A 10,000-nucleotide genomic window follows, 5' to 3' on the forward strand; every position below is an offset into this window, starting at 1 on the left:
AGAGGGGTGGGAGAGGGAGGGTGGGAGGGAGGGAGACGCAAGAAGGAAGAGATATGGGAACATATGTATAAGTGATTCACTTTGTTATAAAGCAGAAACTAACACACCATTATAAAGCAATTATACTCCAATAAATATGTTAAAAAAAAATCATAGTACTAGTCAAGCCAGTCTCCTTGAGTCCCATAAACACTACTTCTCCCCACTCCAGTCTCTTTCCTCTTACTGCTTTTTATTTCTCCCCACCTATAATTCAAGGTACAGTTCAGTAAAGCAAGGGCCAACTGTCCCACAGAACCTAAGAAAAAATTTAGCTTGTAGGAAACTCCTATTGATTGCATATCCCATGGACTGATTTCTACCCAGCCAACTTCCATGTATACTGTGACTTTATGAGCAGGTTATCAAGTCAGTTGATGTGTTTGCTCTGCCTACTTCAGAGAACCAGGAAATACTAGTCCTGTTGCATAGACCATATAACACAAATTAAATCAACCAACTCTTAAAGGGACTTAAAAGTGCCTTTCGTTGCTACCAGTGATTATCCTAGGAGCAGCATGAAAGTATATGACCATGATAATGCAGTTGAACTCTACTAACATCCCTCGTATAGTATCCTCAGAGCACTAAAATAAGTACTTTTAAGGAAAGCAAAGAGGCATAAATCATGACATTGGCACTCCCAAGATTAGATCCCAAAATCTAACACAGGGACTGCAGCTTACATGCCCCCAGGGGCCAGGAAAAGAAAATGAATGAAATGCACCAGGGGTAAACCCGTATGTGGTTTCTTCATTTTCAATAGAGGCATGAGGAAACAAAACCACAGTTTAGGGTAAATAATAATTATAGTTAATATTTATTGAGCACTTGCTATATACGGCAAGACCCTCTAAATCCGCATATGCATTCCCTAATTCATGTAATCCCCTCACAAAAACCCAATGACGTAGGTATTATTAGGAACCTCATTTTACAGATAATCAATCAGTGGCACAGAGACATTAAGTAAATTATCAAAGGTCATAACAGCTAGCAGATGGCAGAACCAGAATTTGAACCTAGGCAGTCCAGCTTCAGAGCCTGTGCTCTTATCCACTATGCTACGCTGTAGATGGAGAAGTGACGGTCTCTGGGGTATCCTAGGACATGGTGGGGACTTAGTGAACGAAAGAGTATATGCCTATCTAGAGGGGACAGCTTCCACTCAGTTCTTGTCTAATATTGCCATATGGGAATATTGCCAGATCTTCTCATTTTTCAAAAGAAACTAGTAATCGTGATTTTTGTGTGAACTACTGAAATTTCTGAGTGCTGTCACAGTTAAGGGAGAAGGAAGGAAAGGAGATACAACCCAGTAACAACTAACAATAATCCAAAGAAGAGAGGAAGTACCATAAAGACAGACAGATAGATGGACAGATAGATCCATTGACTGAACAATCAATAGGTAAGGCAATGTGGGAAAACCATGCAGGTAGGGGTTAATACCTTGCCCTTCCTCAGGGTGGAAGTTCTAGCAAGGCCTCTAGCACGAAGCAGCAGTCCCTGAACAGGGCCTTGAACCAGTGGGGGGAATATCTACCAGCAAGATGGGGAGAAAGGTATTTCAGGTAAAAGACACAGCAAGCATACAGTACAAGAGTGAAAGGGATGGTAATTCATGCATTCTTTTTCCATCTGTGTTATCACTGTTTTTCCACAGGGGAATCATTTTCTCATAGAAAATCTCTCATGGAATCCCATTATACAAGATACTTAGGCATAGAGCTGCTGAAGGAAGAGATGAGGGGCTGGAGGTGGAAGTGGAAAGGGGGAGGAGGAGGAGAGAGGGAGAGAGGGAGAGAGGGACAGAGAGAGAGAGAGACAGAGAGAGAGAGAGAGAGAGAGCGAGCGAGCTGGAGACAGGTTCAGGCCCGGGGTGGGGACATGGGAGATCAGAGCGTGCCTTTCTTCCCTGGGAGCCATTCTCTGTAACTGGAGGAGATCATTCTCCTACATCATGACCTTTATGTATTTTAAAGTCCACAAGTAAATAATAGTCCTGCTGGTCTGCCCAACATTCTTTTCACATTGACATCTGTCTTCCGCTGGCCAATCCTTAGAACGAGCCCAGCTTTTCTTCTTTTCATTGAACCAGAGGTGGCCAAGATGAGACCAGTGGCTGGCTCTCATCCTGAATGGTGTTTCCACTCCCTGTTAATGGTGGGAAGACTTTGATTCATTCCCTCCGTTATCTTTTGTGGTATGCGGGCCTCCCTCTGTTGTGGCCTCTCCCGTTGCGGAGCACAGGTTCCGGACGCGCAGGCTCAGCGGCCATGGCTCACGGGCCCAGCCGCTCCACGGCATGTGGGATCCTCCCAGACCGGGGCGCGAACCCGGTTCCCCTGCATTGGCAGGCGGACGCGCAACCACTGCGCCACCAGGGAAGCCCCCCTCCGTTATCTTTTGGCAAGCATCTCCGAGGTGTCTTACACAGAGCCATGTGCCTGCTGCTGGCAGATGGTCCTACATTACGAGACCAGATGTGGTTTACTGTGAGCTGCCACGAACTGGTGATACCTGCGTCTCACATTATGGGGTGGCCTGGGGATCAAACGTGCCTTCGAAATGCTTTCTGTCTGTAGAACCCCTGGCTGCAGGGGCCAGACCTCAGGTCCCCATCTGGATCTCTGTGCTGCATCAGGTAATCTTAGCCACAGGACCCTAAAGAAAGTTACAGGGCCAGAAACATATATCACACATGTAAAACTAGTGTGCAGTTTGTGGAGGTTCAAGAAACATGCGGTACAACATATATCTTAGAAATTTAAAACCACTCCTTCATTCAGCAAACATGTATCAAACAGCTACTGTGTTAGCTATCATGCTGGGAGCAGGGCCCCTACCATTAAAGAGATCTCAGTCTAGCTGGAGGACTGTATGATGGATAATGAAGTCATGAGTCTGCTGTATTTGGATGGCAAGTACAGCAGCAAAGAAAGGAAGGCTAGATCCATTCTGCCTGGGCCATTGCAGGAAGCATTGCAGAGAACAACATGCATTAGCAGCTTGAAAGATGAATAGGTTCCACAGCGGCAAAGTGTGCTATGCAGAACAAGTACCAACCCACAGGGGTATGGCTTTCATGGCACATCCAGTCCAGCCACTTGAATTTGTCTAGAATTAATCTCAAAGCACTTTCACATCTGTCACCTCATTTGATTCTCACAATACAGGCAGCTGGGGCAAGAGAATTATTCCCATTTTACAAGTGGGAAACTGAGGTACAGTTGTTAGGATGACCAGCTGTCCTGGTGTGCCCAGCACTGAGCAGGTTCCCAAGATACGGGACTTTCAGTGCTAAAACCAGGAAAGTCCCAGGCCAACAGGGACTAGGTATAGTTACAGGACTTGTCATATAACTTGATCAGAGATGACTGAGGGACTCAAATCAGGCCTTCAGACTCTTTCCTCCAACCCCAAGTGGAGAGAGAAGAGAGTGTGCTATATGTGTTTTTGCTGTTTTTTTTTTTCTTTTAAACCAATTCCTTAGTGTTGTTTTGTAGAGTTAGAAACCAAAGACAAAACCTCTGTGTTCTGACTGACTCATTGCCCGACCAACATTCCTGCTCTGCTGTTTTTTTTTCTTTTAAACCAATTCCTTCGTGTTGTTTTGTAGAGTTAGAAACCAAAGACAAAACCTCTGTGTTCTGACTGACTCATTGCCCGACCAACATTCCTGCTCCTAAGATCACAGAACTGTCTGTCCCTTGGGTACACTCAAGAGGGGAAACTACCTGGAATGGCCAGCTGTGAAGGCAACTTTGACCCTTAGGGAGACCTGAGGATGTCTGCATTTTAATGGAGGCTCCTGATATAACCGCATTAACTCTTTATTTCCTTCCACTTGGAAGGTCATTGGTTAACCTCTCCCACTTCACCCACCACCACAAGCTACTGGACCGGAAGAGTCCTACGGACCCTTTGCTTTTTGCCCAGTGATAGTGTTTGCCTTAGATGGTCCACACTGACAACGTCACAGACTGGACTATGGACAGAAGGGGTCTTAGAGACCACTGTCCAAAAGGGAGACGATTAAGAGAGTGCCATCCAGACCCAGGTCTCCAAACACCCAGTCCTATCCTAGACTCAATCACGCATCCCCACCTGCCCCAGGCATGGCAGGTCAAGCAAGCTTCGGTTCTTGCCAAAGCTCTGGCCTCTCACTCCCAGCAAAATGAACCCGGTTTGATCTGAACAAAGGAACAGAAACAACCAGAGAAGGTGTCTCCCCAAAACCCTCAGCAGAAGCGGTGTTCTCCTCCTCCTCCACAGGCCGTGGCCGTATGAAGGGAAAAGTGTACGGGAGAAAGGAAGTGGCTGGGCCTGCTGCACAGAGAGAGCACCCTGGGCCTTGGAAGCGCCCAGCCCCATGGAAGGAAGAGTTAGAATGACCATACTCGCTTGTACATTGACCTTTATCCAGTGCACGGAAATTCCCACTCTTCATGGCTCCCCCTAAATGTCTTCAAATCTCACTCATCAGTAGCTACACTCCCCCTTCTTGAGGGCAGATGCAGAGCCCCTTGAAGCCTCTTCTCCTGGAAGCCCAGTGGTTCCCAGGCTAGAGAGATCACAGAGCATCAATGCCCAAAAAGGAAATGGGGGTGGCGTGGGACATTTGACAGTTTTTTATCTCACCAAGGAAAGATACGAAAAGAAACAAAACAAAAACTTACCGTCTCTCCTCAACATCATTTAGTAAGAGAAGAAATGTGTTAACAGTAAAAAAGAAGAAAGCAAATCATCAATTGCACACAAAGGATTGTCGTTTCAATGGAAAACTTCGGCTCTCTGAAAACTGATTATGCAACCCTCTTTTCTCATTTTCCCATTGATAAGTAAAAACTTCATCACAAATTGGCATGGCTCAAAAAAAAAAAAAAACAAATTGGCATGGCTCATTGGACCAGCCTTCTGGGACCCACTGATTGAGTCCCAACTTTGCCTCCCGTTCATGAATTCCCTCCATGTTTTTCTTGACAAGGAGTCGTCCCACCAGCAATGTCTTACCTAATTGATACTTTTCAAATAACAATTCCCAGAGAGCTCTAACAGCTCCAACATTTGCCACCCTACTGAGCAGCAATCTGTGTGTCCCTGTGGCTTTGTCTCCCTGATCTAATACTGCCCTCCAGCATCTCAGAGAATAAACCTAATTCCTCCTCCACTGACAACCAAGCCCAAGTTTCCAAGTAAGCCCTGTTTACTTTGCATTGACCTATCAACTCCATTATCCCTGGATCCAGGGTTACAACTTTTGATGTTATCTGTTTCTCTTACATGAGTCATTACATTGGGTAATTAATTGATGCCTATTGACTTAGTACTGAGTGCTTAGTATAGAAGGGCTGCTGGTCTGAGGCTCCTCCCTGCTTAAACACCTTCCATACCTCCCTGGCCCACAGGTAAAATGTTGACTTCTTAGTATAGAATTCAAGGATGTTCACAGCTGGGACTCAGCAGTTGTAACCTCATCTCCCAGAAATTCTCCTCATCATGACCACACTTCCCAGGCCCTGTAATTCCTATCTCAGGGCTTCTGATATCCCTTTTCCCTTGGCACAGAGGACTCCCTGAAGGTTTGCTCACTTCCACCCACTATCAGAACTAACCTCTCTCTCTTTTCTGGTACTTCCATACCCCTTGTTGTAAAATCAGATTTAGCCTTCCATGGACTATTGAAAAGCTTTTCTGCCTCCCACACTAGACTGTACATTCCTTGAAAGATGAGGTTTATAACTTCATTCCTACTAATTACCTAGCACAGTACTTGACACTTAACTGGCCCTCATAAATATCTGGGGAGCTGACCCAAAGACATCAACTCTTTACTCCAAAGGCTTTATAATCAAGTGAAAGGCTAAGGCTAATAATACACATGAAACAATGGTGGGCAGAGCAATGAATTGATTGCTAGGTGTCAGGGAATTTTAAAGGAAAGGTCAAGGAGAAATCAAGTGTTCAAGGAAAACATGAGGAGCATTGTAGGGCAACCAGATATTAAGAAAGAATTAAGGAGAACAGGAAGATGCACGTGCATAGAAGCAGGAGGAAACACACTGGTTGAAGGAGAGCAGGATGCCTAGAAGCCTAGTCTGATTAAAACTGAAGCTTCCTTGGGACTTCCCTGGCGGTCCAGTGGTTAAGATTGCGGCTTCCACTGCAGGGGGCGCAGGTTCAATCTCTGGCTGGGGAACTAAGATCCTGCGTGCCGCACGGCGCAATCAAAAAAACAAAACAAAACAACTGAAGCTCCCTCTGGAGGAGGAGGAGCCAAGCATATCAGTGCAGGCTGAGCATCAACTCCAAGCGTTGTTTTAAACAACACTGCTAAGATGCTTGAATTCAAGGTTTTGAAGGAAAGAGTGGAAGTGTGGACAATTGCTTTAGAATTGAAGGCCCAAATTCACTCTTTAGCTTTTCATAAGTTGAGGCCAGTTAAAATCATCTGAAATATCTCCCCTGGCTGTTTTCGCTTTTTCCAAACTTTAATATCCCTGCAAGTACATGATAATATACTTCTTCACAGTGGCAAAGTTGAATACATTGAACCTTAATGAGTACAAAGTCATCCTAAAGAATATATTCCCAGAATTCCAACTACTCTCTCCCCAAGATTTCCAAAGATAATTCATTAATTCAAAGGCTCCCCTGGACCCATCAGCTCCCGTGGCTGAGGATCAGGGCTCAGGAAGTTGAGGGTGTCTTCTGCTCACTGGCCGTCTTGGGGAGTGAATGTCATGCACATCACCATGTCCGCGATCACAGGCCTAGCTGCATTCCCTGACGACCCAGGACCATCATCACCCTTATACTGAACATCTGTCTCAATCTGGGAATTTTCAGATGACTCTTACTCTGCCAAATTAGGACCATACCTGATTCTGTTTTGTTTGTTTGCTTTATGTTTCTTTGTTTGTTTGTTTGTTTGTTTGTTTCGATTCAAAGCACAGGATTTGGCATAAGAAAAGTTCAGCTAGAGATCTGGTTACTCAAACAAGTAAAATGTCATAACTAACATCAATATTTGAGCCCTTTATAAATGCCTTGCTAAGATCCTTGCAGTTCTGTTTTTTTATTCAAATTACAGAAGAAAATAAGGACAATGTGTCTAAATTCATTCTGAAACGTCATCCTTCCTGCTTCTTTGACTCTTCGAGTGTCATCAATTCAGTTAGAGGGAGGTGATGCTAGATGGTGGTTGCTCTCTTTAAACATTTTTATTTAGCAAAGTTAACATTTAAAACACATCTGTGTTAGTTCTTCCACCTGCACTATATTTTTTTCCACATCCATGAAATCTAGATGTCTGGAAACTACTGCTAGTCCGGAGCATGGCCTCTGCTATCCAGGACCCTGGATTTTGCACATATCTCGGTTCTTATCTTATTAAGTTCTTGGCTTTTATTTTCCTGTAATATTTTTAGAAGGGACTATTTTACAATCAGATTTATACCTCTTTAACTTCTATTTTGAACATGTTGAGCATAACCTTTTCTTGAGGGTTCTATCATTATCAATTTTCAACAGCATTGGTTACAATACGGTGGATCTTCTGGAAAACACGTATTATAGGACAGTTTGCCAGAACCAGAACCAGAACCCAAGTGATCATCATTCTAGGACCATCATTTCTGTCGGAAGGAAGGAAGGAAGGAAGGGAGGGAGGGAGGGAGGGAGGGAGGAAGGAAAAAAAGGAAAGGAAAAAAGTCAAGTTGTAAATTAGCATCTTATGAAACGGCCTATGAGGAGGTTTTCCTCATTTGCTGCCTTTGCTCTGCTGTGGCCTTGGAGAATAGAGATCCTTGGGTGTCACTGCGGTGGGCAAAATAAAAGTTTTGGAAATGACTGGGCGAGTGTGGGACCTGAGCGAGCACTGGAGGGGGCTTGTCAGTGCATCTCTGGAAAGCTGGTTATGTGCATGGACTTGAGTCACACAGAGCTAGGTTAGAACCGTAGGTGAGTTATGTATTTGTCTGTGGAATGGAAAGTGCAATAGTATGACAACCAAATAGGATTCAATGAAATAATGCATGTAAAGCACTTAATACAATGCCTGGCCCATAATAAGCCCTCAATAAAACAACCACAATGATCACCCCATGACCCTGTGCATTTTCTTTGCACACTTTCTGGTCCTTTTCCATTATGTTCCAGATAGGTAAGTTTGCCAGACAGCTGAGTTAGAAACACATAAGATGATATTGCATTTAATTTTTGTCCATTCATTCATTCATTCATTTGGGGGAAAATAAAGTATTTCTTTCTCAATCTCTTACACTGCCTGGAGCACTTGTACTAAATGTTGTCAGGAGAGAGGCCTAAAAACATAGGAACCATTATCTGTGTTCCAGGGATCTAACAGTCTATTTGAGGAGACCCAGCTCACAGCAAAAATGAGAATTAAGGACATGGTAACACCAATCTTTATTCTCTCTTTCACTTGTTCCCTGCACCTTCCCCTCCCACGCCCAGTTTCCTTTGTCCCTGTACTGACACCCACCTCCACTTTGAGTCTTTCTACCTATATTCCCTTAAAATGGAGAGGTAGAAGAGAGAGAGAAGGAAGGGTCACAAAACCTAGGTAGTGGCTGTACATCCCTGCACTGAAAAAAGTCTTGGGGCCAAAGTACTTTGGGTATTGTCAAACCTAGAGTCCATTTGGTTTCTTTGGTTTTTTGGATTTTGGGATTGTTTTGTTTTGTTTTTGAGAGCGAGCATGTGAAAAGGGAAGGAGTTGGCCCACAAAGGTATCTGCAAGACTAAAGAGTACATTTCCAGGATCTGTTAATGGAAACTGTTTTCCCAGCTTGAAAATTACCACATTTAAACTCACAATATGAGGTAAGCGAAATCATAAATATGAACTCCTTTTCAGGCAGCAAACAGCATTTGGAGTCTTTCTCTGTTGCCTTTGGGGATCCATATGCCACAGTCTAGTTAGCTGCCCAGTGACTGACAAACATAAATAAAAGGTAATGTTTGTAGTAAAGGGAGCTCCTGTGAGTCAAAAAGTGTTTTCCAGGGAGGGATCAACATGCTTCTTATCACACTAGAGTCACCAAATAGCCAAAGTTTAGCTCTTTCAAAAACAAACTAATAACAAAGGCAATAAAAATAAAAATGTCTGCCCTGTCCACTGTCTAAACTCAACAGTGGGATAGAACAGGCATCAGAAAGTCCAGAATAGTAAAAGGATCAGAGCAAGAGGCCATGAGGAAAGGACTGGATTTGATGCACCATTTGCCTTCCCATCACTATCACCCCTTGCTGTCTACTATCAACATAGCTCCTTTGAACCCCTCTCCTTCATCCCTTTGTTGCTTCTTGGTGGCCTGTGAAGCCACCTCAGCTGAGTTAAGTAAAAATGAGCCTTAACTTAAGGTGTCGCCATCAGCAGAGAAATCCTTAGGAGGAAGCGGTGAAATGGGAGGTGGTACAAGTTATGTCCTAAAAATATAGCCAAGTCCTTGCCTAAAGAACTAGATTAGGCATTGAAGGATAAGGAGGTTAATCCAGTCAACTAAATTATTCCAGCCATTAACTCATGCACCAGTGGGCCCAGCACATAAACCTTTACATGCAACACTTGAACAGGGTCTCAATGGTACAAGTGAGGATCGTGGGTACAGAAATGTCGATCCACTCCCTTGGCCCTCGCAGATGGCCCTGGATATGTTACCTGTACATGTTGTCATTGATGTGGCCAGAAACCCCTGCCTTGGGATCTGCTAAATACTAACTTGATTTACTGGAGCAGGTGTCTGTGGTCCTCCAAAGCTGTCAACTGTTGAGCATGGTGATTCCACCTAAGAGTCTCATAACCCTTCACTGCCTTTCTCTTTTAACCCTAAGCAGCAGGCAAGCAGATGAAGTCAGATTGTTATGAGAGCCTCAGGAAAATGACTCAACCATGGCCTTCTGATGAATCTGTTCTTCTATGTCCTGAAATGTC

The 10,000-nt window shown here is 44.1% G+C and overlaps 1 protein-coding gene across 3 annotated transcripts in view; it reads left to right on the top strand.

The window, feature by feature from the left end:
- GRIA1 (glutamate ionotropic receptor AMPA type subunit 1) overlaps window positions 1-10,000 on the top strand; it is a 312,704-nt gene that overhangs the window by 286,102 nt on the left and 16,602 nt on the right. The gene's annotated exons all lie outside the window — the stretch shown is intronic.

The sequence above is a fragment of the Physeter macrocephalus genome, chromosome 8, assembly GCF_002837175.3.
Source record: "Physeter macrocephalus isolate SW-GA chromosome 8, ASM283717v5, whole genome shotgun sequence".
Classification (NCBI taxonomy): domain Eukaryota; kingdom Metazoa; phylum Chordata; class Mammalia; order Artiodactyla; family Physeteridae; genus Physeter; species Physeter macrocephalus.